The sequence below is a fragment of the Coffea arabica genome, chromosome 8c (genome assembly GCF_036785885.1).
Source record: "Coffea arabica cultivar ET-39 chromosome 8c, Coffea Arabica ET-39 HiFi, whole genome shotgun sequence".
NCBI lineage: Eukaryota > Viridiplantae > Streptophyta > Magnoliopsida > Gentianales > Rubiaceae > Coffea > Coffea arabica.
This window is the reverse complement of record NC_092325.1, coordinates 22,328,723-22,341,841: the sequence shown is the minus strand read 5'-3', so window position 1 is coordinate 22,341,841 and position 13,119 is coordinate 22,328,723. Positions and strand designations below refer to the sequence as shown.

General features: G+C 34.5%; 1 pseudogene; it reads left to right on the top strand.

Annotated features, from left to right (window-relative positions):
- Nucleotides 1-7,671: 7,671 nt before the first annotated feature.
- Nucleotides 7,672-8,877, top strand: LOC113740256 (uncharacterized; annotated as a pseudogene).
- Nucleotides 8,878-13,119: the final 4,242 nt, after the last annotated feature.

Below are 13,119 nucleotides of genomic sequence, written 5' to 3'. Positions count from 1 at the left end.
CCATTATACATTTGTATGACAAAAATGTTGAGGCGAACAAATTGGCGCATTAAAATGTGAATTTGCTTCAAAAAATTCAAACGGGTGTGTAGTGCACCCATTTGATCCGGTGGTAGTTCAGTTCTCTCCGAATTATTCTTGAACCTCCTTAGGTCTACTATTTCACTTAGTGTAGAATAAATCAAGATATACTATAATTGTCGTCTCCGGAAAAAAAAAAGAACAAATTGGCACCTAAAGCTAAATGGATGGGAAAAATAAAAAATTAGGCGGGGCAATGAATATTAAAATTTGTCGGGGAAAATAGACAAAGAGCCGGGGCAATGAATATTTGATATGGATGCTTTTAAATAAAATTAGCATGACAACAAATGTAGAAACAGGAAAAAGAGGAATAGCATCTATTGATTAAAAAGAGCCGGGGCAATGAATATTTGATATGGATGCTTTTAAATAAAATTAGCATGACAACAAATCTAGAAACAGGAAAAAGAGGAATAGCATCTATTGATTAAACTTCAAAGATTATCAGAAAATAAAAGTGAAACGTAAAATTTACACCCTAGAGGAATAAATTGATGTTAATTAGACTTCATTTGTTTAGAGAACTGTAAATTTCAGTTTGGGTTATCAAACTAAAAAATCTTTAATTCGTTGCAAAGTAATCTTAAAAAATCAACTAGTTCACAAAAATTAAAAAAGACTTAGTTTGATTTTTCCATGTAGCTAGCATACAAAACAAGTCAACTATTTCTTTTTTCCTTTTTCTTTTTGATAATTATTTAATGGTTAATCAATTATGAAAGGATTTTTCTGTAGGAACATATAACTAAGCAAGGTTTTTCTCATCCTATTTTGAGAAAGGAACATCTTCTAAACGAGATTTGAGATTTAAAGCATTTTAGAGGACAAAAATAAAATAAACATTGAAACAATGATAGATGGCTTAAGTTGGAAAAACAAATAAAACTAAGTAGTTGGTAAACGTGAATTTTAACTTCACAATCTAATAATGTGAGTTTTAGTTAGCAAGGATTAAGCTATTTTGGCTATCCAAAGTATGTCAGAATTTCCGGTAAATTTTTTAGTTTGTATATTATAAGCTAATATTTCCATTTTGATATTTTTAGTTTGTATGTTATACTTTCAATTTAGCTTTTTATACTTAAATAGTCTGAAGTTTGATCACACAAAATCATAGGACAAAGATCTCAATATAATTCATTGATTTAGAAATTCTAACAAAAGGACGTATCGCCAAAGCGAAAAATAATGTGTCATAAGTGTGAAGCTTGCATTCACGCACCAAAATGGGATTGTATAACAGGTACCAAAATGGGATTGCTTGCTTTTAAAAATGTTAAGAGTGCAATGCACATATACAATTAGATATACCAGTACCTTTCTCCAATTCGTAATTGTGTTTCTACTTGCTAGTTTTTTGTTTTTGGCTTCATTTATTAAAGAAATAGTACACGTTATTTTAATCTAATTTTGCTCATGTACTTTTTAAAGGCCAGGTATATTCCCCTCTTTTTTCATTATCAATCAATAAAATCTAGAGTCAACATCCTTCTCCTGTGCACTACAAGAAAATTGGTCATCAGTAACAACTTTTCTCTGTGACGAAAAAAAGTTGTCACAAAAGTGGATCCTTTATTGACGACTTTCTAACTCGTCACAAACCTCTAATGGGAGCCAACTCATTTGTAGTAAATTCCCGCCAAGATTTAGCAAGAGCGCGGGAGTGTTTAGAACACACAATAGTGACGACATTAAGAACATCATCACTATTGCTTGGCCTATTTACGGACGACTTTTTGTTGTCGTCACTGATCACTAAAAAAAAAAAGTTATTAGTGACAACATTTTGTAGTGATGACAATAGGTCGTCACAAAAGGAGCTTCTTTAGTCGCGACACCTAAAGTTGTCACAATTGCATCAAAGCAACTAAATGTTTAGTGACGACCCGTTATTTTCGTCACAAACTACACTGCAAGAAATATGGTCATTAGTGACAACATTTTTTAGTGACGACAAAAGTCGTCACAAAACGTGGTTGTTTAGTGACGACAAGGAAAGTTGTCATAATTGCTCAAAGCAACTAAGTCTTCAATGACGACCTTGAAAGAGTTGTCACTAAAATGCTCTATATAGTGACAACTTCTAATATCGTCACTGTCACTCTACCGATTCGGATTTAGTGACAAGAATTGATCGTCACTGTTTAAAGTACTTATTTCTAAGTCATTTTCATTAATTCTACTGTGCCACCCTAACTTTTGCGATTTAGCCCCAAATGTTGTAAAAAATTTCATTAATTCCATTATGATACCTTAACTTTTACAATTTAGCCCCATATGTAGTACACCGATTTCTTTAATTCTATTATTACTCCCTAACTTTTGTAATTTAGTCCCATATGTAATTCACCAATTTCATTAATTCTACTATGGCACTCTAACTTTTGCAATTTAACCCCCATATGTAATACACCAATTTTATTATTTCTATTATGGCCCCCTAACTTTTACAATTTAGCCCCTATTTTTTTATTAGGAAATTGCGAATGGTATCTTGATAAACTATGCATAAATATTTTATAATTTTCTCAAACTTAAGTAATAATTTGTTATAAACTCTAAAGATATATCTTTCATTACAATAGTTATAAGGCAGACATGTCTTTTTATCAATGGAATAAGAAATTTATGCCAGATTTATCCTTTGTACTACATGCCAAGTAGTATTAGCAAAGGAATAACAAAGTACTACAAAGTAATTAACAAAATAGCCTTCAGGGAGTGTAGTTTATGGGCAAATGAGCATTATCTATTCAAAGTACCAACTTTTTATGGGCATTTTACTCTCAAACATATAATTTATGATAAATTTATAAATGTTTGTAAGTAAAATTCAAAAAGTGTTACACTGATTTCTTACAAAACGAAAACTGGCAGGTTATCTTTTCAACATAAATTAAATTTTTTTAAAAAAAGAAATGGCCCATAAAGTACCAACCCTTTGTGGGTTTCCTCCATTACATGAACAAATATTCTGCTCTTTATGGGCATTTCACTCCGAATCATTTAATTTATGTTAAATACATAAATGTTTGTAAGTAAAATTCAAAAAGTGTTGCACTAATATTTTTATGGAAGGGAAACTGGTAGGTTTTGTATTTAACATAAATTAAATATGTGAAAGCAAAAAAAAAAAAGAAATTACCCATAAATCTATGTCTTGCAAATGTATACTAGTAAAATAGTTTCGAACAAAATTAAACCTTAAAATAAACTGTAATTTATACACATTAAAATATTTGTAATTTATACACATTTTGCAACTACTACTTTGTGTTTTCTCTGTAATGAATTTTTTAACTATTGAGAACTTAAGTTTTGTCTTGCAAATATATACTAGTACAATAGTTTTAAACAAAATTAAACATTAAAATAAATGTTTCAAAAAGAACAAAAGTACATTTATCACTTGCGGTAATGTAACAAAATTTTCTCAACCATTATCAATATTTTCACAAAAGTATTAAAAACTAGCAATTGACAATATTAAAAACTAGCAATTTAATTAGTGATGACTTTTCTTGTCATTATAATCTTGAATAAATTAGTGATAACATTATGTCATCACTAAATTTTCTTTGATTTTGACTTAACAATAATGTCTTATTAATAGCATTTGATTATTTTTAATGAAAGTCTGTTATAACCATAGAATTTAACTTTCGTTATTTTCAATTAATGATGTACTTTAGTGCTGCAATTATAAAAATTGCAGGGCTAAAATATTTGCAAATTATAAAAGTATATTTTCACTTATATGTAATTAACAAATTTTGCCACCTATATTGATGAAAATTTGTGTTTTTGTACTAAAAAATAAAGAATAATACTATAGCAATAAAATCTATGCTTCAAACCAAATTAAAAATAAAAAAAAAGCATTGTGTTTTTGTAATCATTATGTGTTCTCTAATGATTTTTAACTGTTATATACTTATGAGCCTCCTTGTTAATTTAATTTTCTTGTATATGTAATAACTTCATTAGAATAAAAATAATTGAATAAATAAATAATTCATTAGTGTAAATAAACTTGTGACTACTTAACTTAGAATGATTATCAGTAAATTTGATATGAAAATTTGTGCCCAAGTTTTTTGGATATTGTTTGAGTTATGGGCGAAATCATTTCCACTAGAATTATTTTAGTTGTGAATACCATTACTTCATTTTTTTATTGTGCAAGATAAAGGTTTTCAGCGGAGTTGGTGGTGGAAACGGGTTTGAGAGATTGAGTTTGGGGACGAAGGTGAAGGTTTTAATTAGCTATAGTGGTAGGAGTGGATCCCCTTCTTCATCCACCTCTTCCATCGAGATTAACCCATCTAACTCCACTTCCTTCAACCACCAAAACGGTGGTCCTGCTTGTAACAACCCCACTTTCCCCTAAGGCGAACCAAAGGGGTTAGCGGACTGCCTGCCCAGCTCTCGCCAGGACTACGGATCAGATTAGAGCTATCTGCTTCACTCCGGAACTTACAAACGCGCGTAAACAAGTCAAAATGGTAAAATAACCCAAAATAAAAAAAAATGAAATCCGGAGCCGGCCATGAATAGTAACCGACCCGTCAGAACCCAACCGAAATAGCTAACAAACATTCACATCTGAACTTTAGCGTTTACAAATCAAAAACATACAAAAGCTTTCAAAAGTTAATACATATACACGGTTTGCCAAATCAAAAGAGAAAACGCCCCAAAAGTACACTTAGGGTTTTGATACATGAGCTATACAAAAGATATGTTCATCTAGCTCAATTTGGCAGCCATTGGTCAAATCCAAACCAAAAGGGTTTATTTTCCTGTAAGGAAAACAAAAGGAACGGAAAGGGGTGAGCTTGCGCTCAATGAGGTACCAAACAAATAGCATTAAAATCATGGCATTTCACATTTAACAAATCAGATACACATGTCAGATGTAAAGCACAGAAACCAATGATTCAAATCAGAAGGATACGGGTGGCTCTCAGGAGCCAAATTTCCAGCGCAGTACTTGATCCAAACCGGTTGACTCTCCGTCAACGTATATAGAACCAATGCGTCCGTAGACCCCTCTTTACTCCGAATTCTGTCCACCAAACACCCCTTTACCGGGCCCGCTCACCGTAACCGAACAGAAATGGTAATACTCGAGTATACCCGGAATCAAGGGTCTCAATACCCAAAATCCCCGAACAGACTACTGTGGTTCGTTATCTAATCGTCCAGGCCCTTGCCGGCCCGAGTCGAATAACTTAGCCACAGGATTGAGCTCATAGGTCATAGAAATCCGAACAGATGCAGGCACAGATAACAGATTCAGATACAGATACAGGATATCCGATTCAGATAGCAGATTTAGACGGCAGATTTAGATAGGCACTCAAAATTGACATATGAACAGATAGAAAACGAGTGTGATAAAGTACACCCTCGCCTCCATTTTATCAAAATAGTATTTGGCTTCAATAGTCATAAATCAAGTATTCAGATATTCAGATATTTCACATAATGGGTAGTAGGTAGTGGAACACTCACCGGCTCAACTTCAAAAGTTTTCACTTCAGATTGGTCTTAATCGCCAAGAAACCCTAAAATAATCAAAATAAACCAATTGAAGGTTTTACTTCCAGAATCGAGTAAACAGAATGCACATGTGAGGCTCGACTACTAGTCGTATGCCTCGCCAAATAATTACTAATGCAAGGGTGCAAAACACGATTTTCTTGGAAACGAAAAGGTAGCATGAAGTCCTAGGCGCAAACAACCCAAAAGCCTTTCATTCTACCAAAAGGCAAATCCAACTTAAAGGAACCAAACGGCCTAGAAAATCGGGCAGCACTTCCCCTAAATTTCTTACTTTTCCAGCCATTAAGGCTTCATTATATCCTCAAATCAGTCCCAACATTTCACACAAAATTCATCTCATCTCCCAAAAGCCGTTCGCTAGGCTCAAAGTGGTACAAGTACAAAAGTTAGCTAGGAAACAACCGAAATGAAAGCAAGCCCTAAAAGAGACTCGATAACGAGTCATATAGCCATACCAATTATAACCCTAATAGGGTTTCATATGCATAAATAAGTATCATAGGTAACCAGAAATTAAGAAAAGGCTTTAACTTAGGCCTTAACAAAAAAAAAACGTATTTGACCTCATAATGCGGTAATGACACCACTTTCACTACGGTTATCGGATGGGGGTGCAAGATCCACCGTTTCGAAGCTATGAAACAGGGTTACAACAATGTAGAAGACCACTCAGTCCAAATCCTAGCACAACTAGGACGAAAATGCAGAATACCACAACCTGAACCGTAATTGCAGGTTTACAAATCACACAAAACTGTAATCAGTACAACTCGGTCTATACAGGTCCAAATGCATTGATTCTAAAGGCATATGGTAGCTACGACATTCAGCTACATTTCATCAGAAGACACCAACAACAAAATCCAAACCAATTCCAGTCAAAATGGCCAATTACTAGTGCAGTTTTCGCATTCTGATCAACCCAGAACAGCAACAGTAAAAATGCCATATCTCACTCTACACTAATCTAAATGACCTGAAATTTTACAGGCACCTCAAACACATCAATACCTACAACTTTCATGTTTTAGGCCAAGGCCAATTTGGCCTCTATCTAGGAGAAAAAAAAACGGGCAGAATGTTCCAACCAAAAACCCTAACTTGCTGAAATTCTTCCAAACCAGAAATTGATTGCAGTTGTTCACCTTTCCCACCTCCTATAGTCATTATACATCATTTCCAACCATCATACATGACCACATAATCATATTCATATGAAAACAGAAAAATCCCCAAAAAATATAAAACTTCATCAACTCAACCACAAATCAAGAATTAATCCATAAATTTGCATCTTATGCTACCACTAAGCATGATTTAAGCATCAATTAAAGGAGGAGGGTGGTTCTTCACCACTTACCTTAAGAACAAGAGAGAGAGAGCTATTGGTCACCTTACTTTCCACAAAAATTCACACAACAACTCACAACCACTACTTGAAGGTGTTTTATGGAGAAAAATTAAGGTTGGATGGTTGGTTTTGCTGATTTGGAGCAAGATTGAAGTGTTTTCTTCCTTGTACTTGGAGTAAGAAAGAGAGAAAGAGAGAGAGAGAGAGAGCCGGCTGTTCTTGAGGATTTTTTGAAGATTTTTGGGTCATTTTTGGTTATTTAAGTCAATGGTAAGAAAGTCTTAAGGTTCAACCACTTAAATGGTGACACTTGTCACCTCATTTAATGCAAGTCTATCACTTTGTTTCCTCTCACATCAATCCAAATTACAACCTCTACTTATCTCTTAGCACCCGATAAATTTAATCCAGTATCCAAAACTTAACCTAGTTGGCCGAATTTTTCCGAACTTTTCGCACTAGTGGGTCCCACGTCCGGTATACGTTCTTAATTTCTCAAAATCTATTCGATACTAGAAAAATCATCTAAAAACTATATTTACTCACAAAAATTATCTAGAAAATTTTCCGGATACAGAAAGTGCAGAAAACAAGCCATAGAAAATAAGAAAGCCTAGAAAAATAATAAAACCTAACAAATGGAAAAGTTACGGGTTCTCACACTGCTCCCCACCGCATCGCTGCCGGAGCAAATAACTCCGACTCGATGCACTCCTGGTGGGAGTCCATATCAAAAGCCCGCACTCGAATCCATCTCCTCTCCACTCTTCTCCCCGAAACCTCCTCAGTTCTCTCGTTCCTTGCCGACTCCGACTGCCCTGCCCGCTCCCTCCTCCTCTCTTCCGCCGCCTATTCTTCCATCTCATCTTCCCTCTCCTCCCCTTCATCCGGCTCCGACGACGACTCTCTTTGCCTGTGGCTATACGACACCTTCCTCTCCGCTGACTCCGAACTCCACCTCGTTGTCCTCTGCTATATCCCTTTCCTCTCCTCCTTCTATCTATCCCGCATCCACTCCTCCTCCACCACATCCGCTATCTCCCCACCCCTAATCTCGCCGGCTTCGAAGCTGTCCTTCTTGTCCTCTACTCATCTGAAGTCAAGGCTCATTCGGGTATACCCGTGCTCATTTCAATCCCTGATCTCTCTCAACCTTCTCTTTATCACTCCTCTCGAAATCCCCCTTCGAATAAATAGAACCCCATTAACAATAACCCCTCGTCTCGGCCTCTAGTCGGCGTTCTATCGCCTCCTCTCGAACCCCAGATGGCGGTGAAGTCTACTAAACGAGCTTCCATTGTAGGCATTGCCCTTGATTGTTATTATAAGCAGATCTCACAAATGCCCAGTTGGTCAAAGCTTGATTTTTGCAAATTTTCGGCAGATTGGGCAAGTCAGGATTGCCCTTGTAAATCTGATTTCGATGATTTTACTACCCAAAAACCTGATAATTTTACTGAAAGTAGCCATGGGCTTTCGGGTGACTCGAGTGGTCACAATGAGATTGAGGATGTTGTGGAAGAAATTCGGCATTTGCGAAGTGAGGGGAGGGATGACGAGTTGAGGTCACAGGGGGTGAGAATTCCGCTGCCATGGGAGTTATTACAGCCGACATTGAGGATTTTGGGGCACTGCTTGCTAGGGCATTTGATTACAGAGGATGTGAAAGCAGCAACTTCAGTGGCAATAAGAAGCTTGTATGCTGGGCCTCCCATGACCTGAACCCGCAGGCCATTTTGGCGACTAGCAGTCTGATTTAGCTAGATAACAGGGCACGCGAGGCTGTTGCTGCAGCTGCAGCTGCCAGTGCTACCACCAATGCTAATACACCCAGTAAGGCTAAAAAGCCTGAGATCCTTTTGGTTTCTAAGTGATATCAAAAGTGAATGAGATAATTTTCTTTAATTCTTGAATGTGAGTTTGTATGTGGAATTATGTAGGTATAGGTGTAGATTATACGTGAGTAATGAGTAGCTTATTTTGAACTTGGAACTCAGCCTGAAAGTTGTGTATCATTATTACTGTGATATGAATAGGTGTTCCAATTGCTTATATTTGGACTTAAAAAAAATATAAATAAATAAATCGAATGAATATGTAAGTTTTGATGATTATGTAGTGCTCTTGGAATATGTAGTTGTAACGTAATTAGGTACAGGTATAGATTAGTATCAAAATTAAAAGAAGAAAACATATGTTTTATATGCAAACATTTTCTTATAAGAACTACAGCTACCATTTTATTCATTGTCTTCGAGCTTATAATGCACATTATCATTTCATAGGGACATCATTGGTTTGTTACTGTCTTGCAGCTCATTATGCTGATGCTATTGGTCCCTGCTATGGAATTCCCAATTATTGTGATGTTTGGGTAAGTATATACTCCTTTCTATCTATGTTAGACTTGTTTCAAATGGTTGGGTCTTGTCAACAAAGTTTCTGTAAAAGTGACAATTTTCACTTTGTTCTAGGAGACATTTGCATATAAACAAGCTACAAGTGGTCTCTAATTTGTGTTTGATTTTCCTGCCAATTAATGAATATGATAGGAGTAATTTTCTTTTCCTTCCTTTTGGAAGTTTTTGCATGGTTTAGTTGAGTTGTTTGTGTGAGAGTAATTGATTCAGCTTCCTTTTTTTTGCATTATTGTTTGCTGACTTATTGGCCAAGAGGGCTCTCAATTAGTTTTAGGACCAAGAATTCCTTCTATAGTTTTCTAGTGCTAGTATTAGCTTCAAGTTAGCTTCTTAATGTCTCCTGCAGTCGACTAATTTTTGTTATTATTTGCAGCAATTGAACTTGTTGACAGAGGCTTCGGATTTGGATTTGGGTCTAGGATATTACAATCTACCAATCAAGCTACCATTTTCGCTTGTGGTACCCTTATACTCTCTATCTCCTCTTTGCTTCTTTTTTTCTGTTATTTATGGCCAATCCAATTCACTATAAATTTATACTTTCTAAATCATCCTAAAAATTGAAATGTTGCTATACAGCTACTAAATGCACTATGTATATAATGCATATGTAGGTGCACAGTGGTTAATGTGATTTAATAGCTAAGACTAATTACTATGATTTTTTTTGTACTTTTTTGTGTTCTTGCTCCAGTTCATGACAATCTCAAATATGGCTGTGTTCCATTTTGTTTACTTTTCATTGTTGTTGTTTGGGAAGATTAAATTAACTGCCGTGTCTTCATTATGTTACTTGCTGCCCTTTTATGGACAACAAGTGATTTTCCAGCATAAGCCTATTTTCAACTATATATACTTGTCTAAATTGTGTTATGTTTGTAAATGAGACGCTCTTGTAATTTTCCAGCATATATGAGACCTTAAATTGTGACTAAGGCATATTTATTATAGATACAGTGGCTGTTGCGATTCAAAAATAGCATAAGTTATTGAACCTTAATCCTTGGTCTGTGACAATATTAACATGTAATTTGCCAAAGAATTTAGTAAATGCTTGTTACTTTTGTTTTTTTATTTAGGAAATTTGAAGGCTGTTATACGTCTTTGATATTAAGAGTTTTCTTTGTCTGTGACAATACCTGGTTTTTACTCTCTATAATTGGTTCCTATGTGCATATTAAGAGCTATCTTTGCTTTTATTTTGTCTCTTATTCTGCTCTTTATGTAGTCACTATTTGGATGAGAGTTTAAATAAATGAGACTTTATTTTTTGTGAATCCTCATTTGATTTTCCTTGTCTCAAGTTTGTTTTGTCATCTACTAATAATTGTATTTTTCTATTGCAGATATATTGCACATTTTAGAGTTTTGGAAGATGAGTATCCGAGGCTACTTATTAGCTCAAAAACTGGTTATAGTGCTATCTTATGCTTAGGAAATGTTTCGTATAACACAAAAATGTTTTGGGACTTGGATTCGTTTTGTACTGCTCCCTTGCCTTATATGATACAACTCATTCTAATACTACTTGTCAAACTCTTTATAATGTGATGTTGCACATGATTATGATATTGGAAGGATTATTATAATATTTTGGCATTTTCTATTGTAATGGGTGAATGTGTTTGTTATTCATTAAGCATTGTTGGTGGCTCCCATTTTTTTATATTACTCTAGCAAGAAATACATCAAACTACACGGTGACAAGATATTGTAACTGAATCACATTTCTCCAATGACAAGTGCCTATGGTCAGTAAATCAAATGTCTTTATTGGCAACAATTGTTGTAATTGAATTAAATTCTATATTGACAACAATATGTTGTCACTGTTGAAAGGTGTTTAGTGACAACAAAATTGCTAGTAATTGGACCATATACTGATGACCATTGTTGAGTTTTAGTGACGATATTGTTTCATGCATCATTGATAAGAAGTCGTGTTGTCACTAAACTTAAAGCATTTATTGATGAGAAAAGTTGTCACAAAAGCTCTTTATTCACTGACGACTTTTAAGTCATCAGTGTATACTTTTACCGACGGGCATTCAGTGACGACCCTGTGATGACCGAAAAGTTGTCAGTAAAATCCATTAATGATGACTTTTTACTTTTTTGTGACAAGAATAGATTGTCACTAAAGGTCAAATTTCTTGTAGTGGTGTATGAGGTTTTGCCATTTTAAAAAATAATAGATATACCAATGCCTAAATATGTTAATTATATGCAACGACAGAGTTGGGACCTTGAGGTCAGGACATGCAACCAGTTTGATAAGAGTTAAAACATCAACTGCTTTATACGACAGAACATGCAACTGGTTTGATAAGAGTTAAAAAAACTATTCCTTAATACAATAGACCAAAAACAAATTCAAAATGACGCTTATATCCTTGTTTTATGCATTAAGCTTATCAAATCTTTAAAACTTATATTTTTCCAGGTTGCGTTAATTTTTTGTTTTGAATATGTACCTAGTTTTGATAGTTTGAGTTTAGAACTTGAACGTTTAGGCAAGCGATGTACCAAAAAAAAAATTTTATGATTTAAATGGTTGCAATTATACAATGTACTTAAAGTTCTTAGTGATTTCCTAGTCTATTATCTAACTTGTCAAAGTTGACAGTGGGCATTGCCTAGTGCTTTTAATAATCCAAGCTAGACACAAACTTGAATTAAAAAAAGAGACCCTATAAAATTTTTTTACAAATAAGTTAGTGAATTCACACACATATATATACACATACATATATACATACATATGTACGCGACGAAATTTCAAGTCTGCAAAAGACAAGAAAAATACACGACAAATATACAATATATAAATTTAAGAAAATATGTGAGTACAGTCTCCGGGGTTCTCTCAAACTTGTAGAGAGTTTCCTTCGATTCTTCCCTTCGAACGCTAATCCAAGAGCTTCACAGCTTGTTCTTGGATCCACCGCTAATTCTTTTAAATCTTGATATGGAAAATTTGAAGAATTTAGAAAATATTTGAAGACTTAAGTCTTGATATATGGAAGACTTGAAGATCTTGATGACCTCGACTTTTGTAGCTTGGAGCTTCAATACTTGAATGTATGAGATGCCTCTTGATGTCTCTCGACTTGATAGAGAGACCCCTATTTATAGCTGTGGTATGAGGTAGAGGTTGAAGACATGTATGCCACTCTACTTGTCTGGCAAGACATGCAGTTATATTAGGACTGTACCAATTTAAATATTATCTCTTTATTTTGTATTTACTAATTAAAAGATAATACTAATAAGTAATTCCTTGATTGGCCAAACTCGTAGGGACATATGACATGGCGTCACTTGATTGGATACACTGTTGCAGTATATAAGACATCTACATGGATTAAATAACTCTAGATATTATTTCTTTAATAAAGAAATAATTATTTAGATATTCATCCATAATTTTGTCAAACCATATAGGCATGTGACGTGGCATAATTTAATTGGCAGAGATATCTTGGCAATTTTAATTGACCGCAACACCTTATCTTGATATGTGGGGAGACGTAATTGGCTAACGAATAGCCAAACTTCCAAATGTGCATGACATATGGCCATATTCAATTGAATAAAAATAATCCATAAAAATAATTTATATACCAATGATAATTTTTAGAATTTAATTAAAATTTCATTGTTTACAAATGCCCTCTCGAAACTTGTTTGTGAATG